The 12319-nt window shown below is 42.2% G+C and overlaps 1 protein-coding gene across 1 annotated transcript in view; it reads right to left on the bottom strand.

The window, feature by feature from the left end:
- TAFA4 (TAFA chemokine like family member 4) overlaps positions 1-12014 on the bottom strand; it is a 175157-nt gene extending 163143 nt beyond the window's left edge. Inside the window, exon 1 of the mRNA XM_070776335.1 lies at positions 11789-12014. The gene's annotated coding sequence lies outside the window, so the exon portion shown is untranslated. The remainder of the gene's footprint in view (positions 1-11788) is intronic.
- Positions 12015-12319: the final 305 nt, after the last annotated feature.

Raw genomic sequence — 12319 nt, 5'->3', positions numbered from 1 at the left:
GTGCTATTAATGTATCAACATAGGTAGACCTGGAAGACAACACAAATTATATGTTACTATTTAAGCAAAATAAAAAATAAAACATCACACACATATATTTTTTAAAACATACACAATGTAAATAACATAAATATAGCAAATTACTATATTTTGACGTTTCTGCATTTTAAACTTTAAATTAAATGCCAGATAGGCCTCCTACTTCTGTTGATCAGTGAGCATTGACAAATCAACTTAAAATGGTTACAGAGAGTCTTCTGAGACGTGATCAATACATTCTTTCTCTTCACATTTGGATAAAGCATACTAAATATTATAAATATGTGCAGAAAAATATAAGCCAAACTCTATAAAATTTGGGGAGTGAATAACAGAAGTGGGTAGAGAGATAATTAAACATGATCTGCACCTTTCATCCATATTGGGAAAGAAGTACGTCAAGGCTGTATATTGTCAAGGCTGTATATTATACTGCTTATTTAACTTATATGCAGAGTACATCATGCGAAATGCCAGGCTTGTGAAGCACAAGCTGGAATCAAGATTGCTGGGAGAAATATCAATAACCTCAGAAACGCAGATGACACCACCCTTATGGCAGAAAGCAAAAAAGAACTAAAAAGCCTCTTGATCAAAGTGAAAGAGCAAAGTGAAAAAGCTGGCTCAACATTAAAAAAACTAAGATCATGGCATCTGGTCCCATCACTCCATGGCAAATAGACAGAGAAACAATGAAAACAGTGACAGACTTTATTTTCTTGGGCTTCAAAATCACTGCAGATGGTGACTGAAGCCATGAAATTAAAAGACATTTGCTCCTTGAAAGAAATGCTATAACCAACCTAGACAGCATATTAGAAAGCAGAGACATTACTTTGCCAACAAAGGTCAGGCTAGTCAAAACTATGGTTTTTCCAGTAGTCATGTATGGATGTGAGAGTTGGACTATAAAGAAAGCTGAGCACCAAAGAATTGATGCTTCTGAACTGTGATGTCAGACAAAACTCTTGAGAGTCCCTTGGACTGCAAGCAGATCCAACCAATCCATCCTAAAGGAAATCAGTCCTGAATGTTCATTAGAAGGACTGATGCTAAAGCTGAAACTGCAATACTTTGGCCACCTGATGTGAAAAACTGACTCATTTGAAAAGACCCTGATACTGGGAAAGACTGAAGGTGGGAGGAGAAGGGGATGACAGAGGATGAGATGGTTGGATGGCATTACCGACTCAATGGACATGAGTTTCAGCAAGCTCCGGGAGTTGGTGATGGACAGGGAAGCCTGGCGTGCTGCAGTCCATGAAGTCACAAAGAGTTAGACATGACTGAGCAACTGAACTGAACTGTACCTTTCATGTTATTCTAATTTTGCTTTTACTGTTTTAGAACTCATGAGTTAACCAGCGGGGCTCCCACAAGGTCACTATGATCCTGTATTACAACTGATGTCACCCTTGTCCATGAGACTCAACGCTAGCAGTTGTAATAACACTGACAGCCATTCTCAGCCAGCAGAGAATACAGTCTACATTCACCAGGCTCTACAGTAAACCAAATGCCATGTTTCTTTCCTAAGTGGATATTTGTTCTTAAAAAAAAAAAAAAAAAAAATCAGGTAATTTTGTTGTTTGGATGCTTCTGCCATTTAGTCTTCCATGTAAGCTATCTTCTGTCATGCCCTCAGCTGCCTTTCAACTTGGAAGCCTCATCTTCTAACTGTCTGGAGTTGAGTGCTGGAGGGGACAAAGGGCACAGTGGCAGGCAGCCAGGGAAGGAGAGCCACAGCATCTTGACAGTTGGGCAGAGATGACCAAAGTAAAAACCCGTCAAAGGGACAACAGTGACTGATGGGTCCCAAGAAAACGTTAGTACAAACCTAGTCACATGCAATGTGCCACAGCCTCCAGGAAAGTATCACCGCAAACCAGCTATGCAATTAAAACATAGCTCTGGAGACAAAGGAGATTAAATGCCCTTGATCCAGCCCATCCTCTCTTCTTGGTGGTTACCAGTTCTTCCCTTCCTGCCAACAGCCACATGTTTCTGTAAGTTGAGCTATCTCTGAAAAATAATCATAAAACCCCAATTTAAAAAAAGACTGAAGATTTATTAAAAATCAACCTCCTCTCATTTGTCTTTTATTCAGAAGAGGCTTCAGTTTGCAAACCTCACATTTTTTTTTTAACAGTGCAAGACAAAAGTCAAATCCACCAAAAGCTTTTCACTTCAGCAAACACAGGAGATACTTTATTCCTCCAAGTGGTAGGAGAACACAAGAAGCCAGGCATCTGTGCAAAAACTTTCCATATCCCCTCAAGTACCATAACTCCATCTACATCTCCATCTTCTGGTCCTGACTGAACCTTCAATTATCCCCAGAATGGATGAAATCTTAAATCCACATCAGCTTTTAACATCTGCTGAGTCTTAACTATACAGAGACGAAATCATTGTATGTCGCCTGCCGACAGGATTACAATTTAAATTAGACTCAAAAGTATATGGACTTAGAAGCCACATTTTCCCTAGTCAATACAGACATCAGTCCAACGACAGAAAGAGGCAATACGCATGTTACGTGCTCCACACAACAAAATTTCCTCAACATCCATTTAAACAATGGATTCTTGGGAGGGCGGTTCAGGGGTTTAGCATGGGTGGCTGATTCATGTCGATGCATGGCAAAAACCACCACAATATTGTAAAGTAACTATCCTTCAATTAAAGTAAATTAATTTTAAGAAAAGTTCTCAGCCACAGAAAATGTATCTTATGCTCTAAAGGAAACTTATGGACATAATCAACATCGGTTTCTCACCCATAACACCTATCTAACCAACATTTAATTTGTATTTTGGGCCCAGGAATTTAAATTCATCTCCAGAATCATTCTATTTAGAAAAACATCAATGTATTACAAAACATAAAACCTACCACCTAATAACATAGTCCTTTTTCTAAAATTTTTCATTTTAAAAATTTTAAATCAAAAGATGAGCTGTAAAAAGAAGTGTTAAGTCAAGTATGGTCTGAGAGGCTCTATGGGGACTTGTCAGAAGTGAACATTATCAGGCTCCAGCCCAGACTCCCTGAACCAGGAGCCCTGGAGGTAAGACACGGGTATTTTAACAAAATCCTCCAGGTAATTCTATGGCCACCTGATGCAAAGAGCTGACTCACTGGAAAAGACCCTAATGCTGGGAAAGATTGAGGGCAGGAGGAGAAGGGGACGACAGAGGATGAGATGGTTGGATGGCATCACCGACTCAATGGACATGAGTTTGGGTAAATTCCGAGAGTTGGTGATGGACAGGGAGGCCTGGCATGCTGCAGTTCATGGGGTCACAGAGTCGCACCCGACTGAGTGACTGAACTGAACTGAACTATACCAGGTGATTCTTATGCACTGGTCCAAGTAATAATATTAAGAACTGCAATCATACCAGAATGGGGGGCATCACCAAGCAACAGTGATAATATGAAATAGACTTTTTAAAAATCCAAGATTTGCAGAGGACAAAAAATTTAAAAACTATAATCAGCATGAACCCAATATTCATATTCCCTTGTCACTTACTTCTCAGTAAATGAAGGCAGTGCAACTCATATATGGATGTAGTCAACTGCTTGTAAGTTCATGTCTATTCATGCTATGGTTCAGAAATATTTGAACTACACACATCTGATTTAGGATTCCAGAAGGATCCACCCCCACCCCCACCCCCAGATGGAGGCTTATTTCTAGGTCTTTAGAATCAAATTAGAATATCCCTTCAGATACCTATTTGTGCAGACTTTAATTTCAAGTATATTTAAATGTCTTCGCATCTTGCTTTGGCTCATCACATCAAGCCAGGCCGCTTACGCTGTGTGATCACAATAATGAATAAACATGGGTGCTTATAAAGGATGCGGGCACCACAAAACTGATCAATTGTTAATTCTCTAAAGTGACTATACGTGCTTTCTTTTGCAGTCACTTCATTAAGCTGTGCTTTTGGTGGGGAAAAAAAAAATGCCCAAGTCCTCTGTCTACTGTCTCTGTAAAGTAAAACTACGGTAATCACTCAGAGCCAGCTTAAGGCTTACCTTGGTCTTGATCATTTCCTTGTACTGTCTCAACCCACTACCACCCCCCACCTCCAGCAAGGAACGAAACTGGCATGGCATTTTAAAAAACATGGGCTGCATGGTTACTAACTGCCAGAGGACTGGAGGCAGCACCATTATTTGCAGCCAAAATAACCACAGTGTGTATTTACTGCCCTCTGGTTATTCTGATTACAGATCAATTTCTCAATGAGCATCTGACCCACATCTCAATCAAACTCCTCCACGTGGCAGGGCGAGGACTTTCACAGCTTCTCTCTGGAATCAGCGTGTTTGTTACTCAGTTCTTAGCTGCCCCCACCCCCCATCCCTGTGCCCTACGCAGGAGTAGTCCAGTCAATCTTTCCTCAATTGGAAGAATGGATACTCTAGTGAGAGCATTGGCTCTACTGTCCTGCCTGGGTTCAAATCATGGCTCTTTCACAAGCTACCTGTGTGGCTTCCTGCCAACATGCCTTACTTTTCTCATGCACAGGATGGGGACGATGACTATGGCTATCTTGGAGGGCTTGGTGTGTGTGTATGGTGGGGGGTGGGGAGGCGGGTATGGGAATTGAATGAGACAGTGCATCAAAATTCTCAGTGCAGTAAAAGGATACATTCTCTATGGAAAATAGGACAGAAAGTCTTCAAAAAATTTAAAACAGAATTACTATATGACCTAGGCATTCCACTTCCGAGTATTTACCTGAAAGAAATGAAAGCAAAGATTCCAACGGATATGTGTACATAACACCTTTATTCGCAATAACCAAAAGGTGGACACTACCTGAGCGTCCATGGAGGATGAAAGGGTAAACAAAACATGGTGTATACACACAGGAGAATAGTATCCAAACTTAAAAAGTCGGGAAATTCTGACACACACTACAACACGGATGAGCCTTGAAGACATCATGCTAAGTGAACCGAGCCAGTCGCAAAAGGATAAATATTGTAGGACCCTAGAGCAGCTCTATTTGTAAAGATACAAAACAGAATGGTAACTGCCAGGGGCTGGAGGGAGGGGAAATGCAGAGATGTTGTTTACTGAGTAGAGTTTCAGTTTTCCAACATGAACAGAGTTCTGAGGATGGATGGTGGTGATGACTGCTCAACAATGTGAACGGACTTACAAATTTTAAAGCATACAGTTCAATGGTATTAAGTAGGTAAACTTCTATTATTTGTATTTTAACACAATTTTTGTAAATGCTTGGTGCACTAGCCAGCAATATCCTTATTCAACAAATGATAGTCATTGTTGCTACTATCATTTTTTAAAAGGTCAACAAAATATTTCAAACATCCCTTAATGTAAATATGGCAAATACCAGCGGAAACTAGTGAAAGAGACATTTACTATCAAATGTTCAACTCCATGTAAATGTCTCCTTGCACACCCCCTGCACATCACTCTTATCCCTATGTGCCCTTATTGGGGATGTTTAAATATTAACCTGTTAGTTTCCCAAACTTCCTTAGCTGAGCATCAGCCCCTAGGGTTTGAGGTGGTAGGAATTCAGTACACATGGAGAATGAGAGGTACCAGGGGACAGACTCAGTCATCCTCCAGCTTGGTTAATGGAGCTCTACACTCCTGAGCTGACCCGACAGTCTGCAAAGAGCAGGACAGAACACAAAGAAGATAGGAGTTTTATCCTGGGAGGACTGAGCTCATGGTAACCAATTTTATGGCTCTTTTGATTTGAGTCTGTGGATGTGTCCATGAGAGAGAGAAAAGGAATTAATCCAGGAATACAGATGAAGAAAGCTGTGGGTCTCTGATGTGAAGCCTGGTTGCATAATCAGTTCTGAAAGCAGAGAAAAGGTAACAGATGTTTACATTACAATCTGGCTGCTTCTGGAAGAGCTGCCAAATGATTTAAATAGTAACGAAGACGGCAAGATCACTGGGCCCCAGTGACTTGTTGCCCCCACTGATACATTCAGAGAATTCACCCCAATAATATTTTCTTCAGATGGCCTCAGTTAAACACCTCAATGGATATATATATTTTTTGGCTTTCAAGGTACTTTCAATCTCAAACTAGACATCAGAAAAAAAAAGGTAGAACTCAAGGACTTAATATAACATTAATATGATGAAACTTGCTGCCTTTGGCAAAGAGGAAAGCATTTTAAAATGAATTTTTAAATAGAATAAGATACAGCCATGAAAAAGAATGGCATACATACAAAATCAGCTCTTTTCACTGATTCATCATCCTTCTAAGAATGGCTGCAAAGCACAGATTGTGTGTAAAACAGGCACAGTGCACAGGAGGTCTCCCCTATTGGGGAAATTCTGCCCGACCACATGGCTATCAGCCTCCTTTCCCAGCAGTGGATTCACCAAGGGCCCTCCAGGAGACCTTTGCCAAGTAAACAAACCAGCACATAGTTTATATGAGGGATGACCCCATTTATCTAAAGTGATTTGGTCTAAATGTCTGTATGTGGAGAAAAGCAGAAGGAGGGAATTGGAAATACATTTACTGCAATATGAAAAGGAACTATTTCAATGGCAGAATTGGGTTCCTTTTTCTTTCCATTTTATACCCTTCTACAGTACGTAAATTTTCTACCCCAAACGTGTATTATCTTTATAAATGTATTAGAGAGAAACAGAGAGAGAACTGTACAAAACGGAAGCCTAGAGTGATTAAAAGAATCCTGGGTTTGCATTTAGAGATCTAGGTTCCCTGCCAGAAACAGGGAGCTGGGGACACTGGATAAGCCACTTCAAGACGCTGGGCCCAGAAAATTGTACTTCAGCAGGGTTTCTCAACCTCAGCACTCTTGACATGTCAGGCTAGAGTGTTCTCTGCTGTAGAGGCCATGTTGTGCATTATAGGATGTTGAGCAGTATCCGTAGCCTCTACTTACTAGAGACCCACATAACCCACCCCAGGTGGAACCCCAAAGGTGACTCCAGACATAGCCAAATGTCCCTGAGGGGCAAAGCTGCCCCCCAGCTGAGAACCTCTGCCCTAGATGATTTCAGGTTCTTGCTGGAAACCTTCCTTGATTATCTCAGGAGCTGTGTCTACAGTCTGAGGTTTTAGCTGATGGACAAGGAAGTACCTTTGTTACAACAAGGACATGCCAATATTTTAATGATTCCTTAAAGCACAGGATAATGTGAAATTGCATAAAGGAATAAAACCATAAATTTTCAGAGAAAACTTTAGGATACACAACACAGATGTAAACCTAAGAGAATTCAAGCAGACATAATTAATGGTCGTCAAAAAACTAATCATAAAAGCAATGCTAGTTTTTGACAGTTCCACTTTTAGTTAAGACAACTGAAATGCCGCAGAAATGTTTGACTGGTATCTAGTTTGGAATGAACTTACAGTACTAACAAGGCCAACATAGACTATTTTTTCTGCAATGCATATTTTTATTCTAAAAGAATCCCACTGTTCTCTCTTTATAAGAAATATAAACATATCTTCCTATCTTTCTAAAAGGGATTATGCTACTCTTCTGTACTAACAATACTACGAACAATCTCTTAAAATAAAACTAATTAGCCACATCTTTCCTATCTAAATACACCATATTCCTCTTATTTGGCATTGTATTAACAAGAATCCCCTAATATCTGATGCTACTGTATTTCTGAATGAAAATTATTTATGCTCATGCTAATAACTTGCTACTGTTTGATCCTGACATCTTCTGAATTAAAAAGAATGCCAAAGAAAGAGTCAATGTGGTTTTACATGAATGACCTTTGAAAATCAGTAGTTCATCCATACAGAGAAAGGGATTTATTAACCCTATACCTGGTACACACTAAGTGTTCAACAAAGGTAAGATGCCATTATCAATATTCATGATCATACTTAAAAAAGAGTATTATTCCAAATTATTGGTTTGGCTGCACAGCAACTAGAAAGCACAAAGTATGAAGGAAGAGATTATCACACAATAAATAAATGTCCTGAGTTCTTAGACCTGAAGTGATGCCTCAGCATCGTTTTATCATCCCTGTCTTTCCCTGTGCTCAGGTCCAAATTGAGTCACCTCAGCCACTCCTCCTCCACCATCACCTCTCAGTTAAATGTCTCTTTTACAATTACAATACTAAGCTACCAGGAAGTGACCCAAGCTAACTGCTGCATATAGTTATCAAATCTCTGAGTCGGGTTCAACGAACATAATGTTCTAACTAAGACTCAATAATGGAAGAAGTGGATGTGGTCCTCCTTCCACAGAGAGAGCCAAAATGTGGGTCCTAGCACATTACTAAAGCCATTCCCTGCAGCTTTTCACCAGAAAGCACAGTGGGCTAGGAGTAAGGATTCGGGGGTTCTAAGCCCACAGGGGATCCAAGTCACAACATCTCCTACTTCTGATCTTCTGGAAAAAGGAACTCTGAGATACTTTTCAGATTCAAACTTCTGCTTGCCTTTGACTCTCCCCTTAAACCACACTGCACAGTTAAATTTATGTTAAATACAAAACCCAAGAACCCTCTTAACTGACTTTATGGAGGAAAGTAGATTTAACTTAAATGGCTACTGCAAAACAGAAAGAGTTACTTTAATTTTTTTCAATAGATATTAAAAACATGGGAAGCCAAAGTTAATTTTACGCTGTGAGCAGCGGGTTGCCAGAGTTCACAAAATGAGTTGGCTATTATTGTAAAACCAAACTCCACACACCCATTCAAGCCTATATAAGTAAGGGCTGCCTAGGAAGGATCTGAGCTTTTTCTAATAGTGTTTTCAAAACAAATAATTATGAAGTCATTAAGGTAGCCAAAATTGTTTCACCAACCCCTTCGTAGACATCTTTTTCTATTGCCTGTCCCCCTACCCTCAATCCCGAATCTGTTTGACAAATTAGAATGAAGAACACTATTTGATCTCCCAGTCATTTATGACTGACTTTGAGATTTATAGGTACACTGGTAACCCTAGCAGATTCATACCCAACACCTGATGAAAAGTACACATGTATGCAAACAAGTGAGTCCATCACCTAGATGTTCCACCTATTTCAAAGAAAAAAAAAAATCAAAAGGTTAGTCCATTTACTATGATGTCTCTCCATCAGTAAAGAAACAGAGCCAAATGCAGGGTGAAAATTTTCCAAAGAAGAAAGCAAAAGGGGGAAAATGTACTTATGCAAATTCTAAAGAGATCTATAAAACTGCAATCTGAGAATTTTATTATTAAGCTAAGCTTCTTAGTGTAGAAATCCCCAAAACTCTCCAACTGGGCAGCTAATTGAGAGTTAGGAAGAACCAAAGGACTTCCCTCTTTCTCTGATTCATCACAGGCAATATAGAAACCCTTGCTGAATACGATAATGTGACTTTTGTCAATGCATGTTCAAATCAGATAGAGGATTGGCTGGTGATGATGTCATACCCAAGGGTTAATCTCCATTGACTGCAGTTTTAATACCATATACATACCATATACACCAACACACCATTTACATAACAGTATTATATTAAGTGTACCAACAAATGAACTGTGCAGATAATAAAAGCAGCTATTAGAGAAAGGCTATGTGCCACTGAAAAGTAGGTAAGGGGACAAAGAATCTGTGTCTGTGTGTGACTAAATGGAACTAGGTCATCAAACAAAACACATCTCTAAAAGGAGTCAAAAAATGAATATTGAAATTTAAGTGACTCAGAAAATTCTAGAACCAGATATATGGAAAAGTTCCCTCAAATGAAAAACTATTCAGTAATCAAGTTGAGATATTTGTGTGCAAGTTTGTGGGAGAAGAAAAAACAAATTAGCCATTCAAAAATAAGTGAACTGGCAGCCACTGCTTATCTGGTAAGAGCAATTTTCTTATCTTTTAACAGGGAAAACTGGCCACGTCAAATCATGACTTACAACCTTATAATACATTTCAAAGTGTCAAAGGGGAGTTAAGATGGTACAGAAGGAAGAGAACAAAGTCATCCAAAGCTGAAAAATGAAAAGAACTGAGGAAGAAAATCTTGAAATCCATTTTTTTGGACATGAGAATATTGATCAAGAAATGCCTACACAGATAAAGAAAGCTTTTTGCACAAATGAGCAATGTCCACTCACACGGTCAGTTTGGGAGAACATAAGTCATCATTAGTCGTAATGATTCTGAAAACTGCTCTCACGCCGCCTTATTAAGATCTGTATTTCCAATCCAAAGGCAGTGCTGGGCTTACACACTGATTCACAACCTCAAACAGCAGAAATGCTCCTCATTGTAAAACCCACAGTGAGCTGTTGAATTCTGCAAGTCACACATCTGTCCTCAAATGACTGAGTGCAAAACACAGATTATATGAGGAAATGGATGTTCTTAAATTATTTTAGCCTTTTTCTGTTTGCTTTGAAACCCGGGTCCTGCCTGAACAGGACTCAGACACACAAACTCATTGTCCCTCAGCAAGTGGCCTGGAAGGAGGGCAAGTCTGACCAGGAAACTGAACCATCATTGGAGACCAATTTGGGCATATGGGTCTGCAGGTATGGGCTTCAGGTTGTTGAATCCCCAGACCACGGATATTACAGAATCAGACCACGGCTTTGAACGTCTCTGTTCCCACGCTCCAGGGTCACTTGTCACATCACATCAAGCTTGCCCGTCTCGGAGGGACAGCGGTTGAAAGTTAAAGAGGAACCGAGTACACGGATACAGACACTTCCTCAAGGGGGTCCTAAAATCCTGTGTGGGGGATGGGCACAGGGGTAGGTTTCAGCGAGTAACCATGAACTCGTGTATGCACATCTGGCTGAGGAGTTGCTTCATAGCTTAGCTAAGGTTCTCACGGGGGTCTGTGGAGCTCTCAAACGTTAAGTGACGCTGATTCAAGAGAAAAACACACCAGTAGCACCGTGTCTGGCCTGGGTTGTCTCCCTAGGTGCGGGTTATCAGGCTTTCCACATCGTCCCCGAGGAAGAGAACATGGCTTAAGGCTAAAGATGCCCTCCCTTCCAGGGGCTGACTGACAGAGCAAAGGAAGCAACAGCGGACGAAACCGAAAAAGACAGGAAGAAATCTAAGCACGCCGGCTTGGTGGACAAATGCTAGATACCTCATGTGGGAAGGGACGGTACTTCTAGACCCGCTCCACTTCTCCCCTTGCGTGGGAAGCTTCGCGCTCACAGCTGCAAGTTGCACCCCGGATCACGCAACGTCCTCCCAGCAAGAGCCGGGCAAGCAGGAAATCAGCTGTAGGCTAACCAGCTCTCTCCTTCAGGCTCCTATAAAGATACCGGCTTACACTTTTTCAAAACAAGGACTCGCGACCAGTTCGCCCTCTGCCTCTACATATCAATCCATCAAGTGACCTCTCAGACATTCACGGAGCACCCTCGGGATCTCTGAGTGACAGACACAAACCCTGAAGTTGGAAGCGTGCCACACACACCCCGCTTCTTAGCGAGGTTTCCAACTTCGGGGTGCACGGCAGTCTCCACCACAGGAGGTCACTCCCGCAGTCCAGAGCGCAAGGATGAGCGGGAGGAGGCAAGTCGGTATCGCCTGAGAGGCAGATGCTGCCCAGGAGACAGATCGTGAGCAAAGGGTCCCAAGTCACCCCAACCCCATCTTCCTGCCTCCTCCTTGCCCTTTCAACCTTCCTCACTCAGCTAAAGCCGGCAGCCAAGTCTGAAACTGCGCTTGCAGAGCGACACACCGATTTCCCTCCGCACCCAAGCCAGAGGACGCTCACCGTGCCGCCTCCCCGCAGACATCCCCACAGAGGTCCATCACCTCAGCAGGCTCGCTCTGAAAGGAAACTCCCAAGTCTCTCTGAAGACAAGTCCGAAACTGCATCTGGAGAACAAACGTCTGCGGAAGCAGCAGCTGCGACTCCACTCCTGGGGTCTGGCAACAGCCTCGGTGCGCCCCGTCCAGGGCGGCGCGCAGCCAGCAGTGCAGCAGAGCCAGGCTAGCAAGCCCACGGGGAGGGCAGGGCCACCGCGGGTCACGGTGATTGGTCAGGCTGGTTGGCTGCCCCCGCCCCCGCCCCGCCTGGTGGTCCACGTGGGTCTGCCCTCTACCCGGCCTGCAGCCTCGCTCTGTCCGGGTGCTCCCAGAATCGGACTCCGCGCGCCTCTCCCTAGCGCCTCGCTGTGGCCATCACTCAGCAGGTGCTAGGGAAAGGTCTTCCTTCTGAAGAGCTGAGCGCCTCGTGGAGCCCTGCATCAGAGAGGAATTTAGGACTCAGCTCCCAGCTGAAACAATCCCCTCACATGGTTTC

Source organism: Bos indicus, chromosome 22 (assembly GCF_029378745.1).
Source record: "Bos indicus isolate NIAB-ARS_2022 breed Sahiwal x Tharparkar chromosome 22, NIAB-ARS_B.indTharparkar_mat_pri_1.0, whole genome shotgun sequence".
NCBI classification, from domain to species: domain Eukaryota; kingdom Metazoa; phylum Chordata; class Mammalia; order Artiodactyla; family Bovidae; genus Bos; species Bos indicus.
This window is presented reverse-complemented; position numbering and strand designations above follow the sequence as displayed.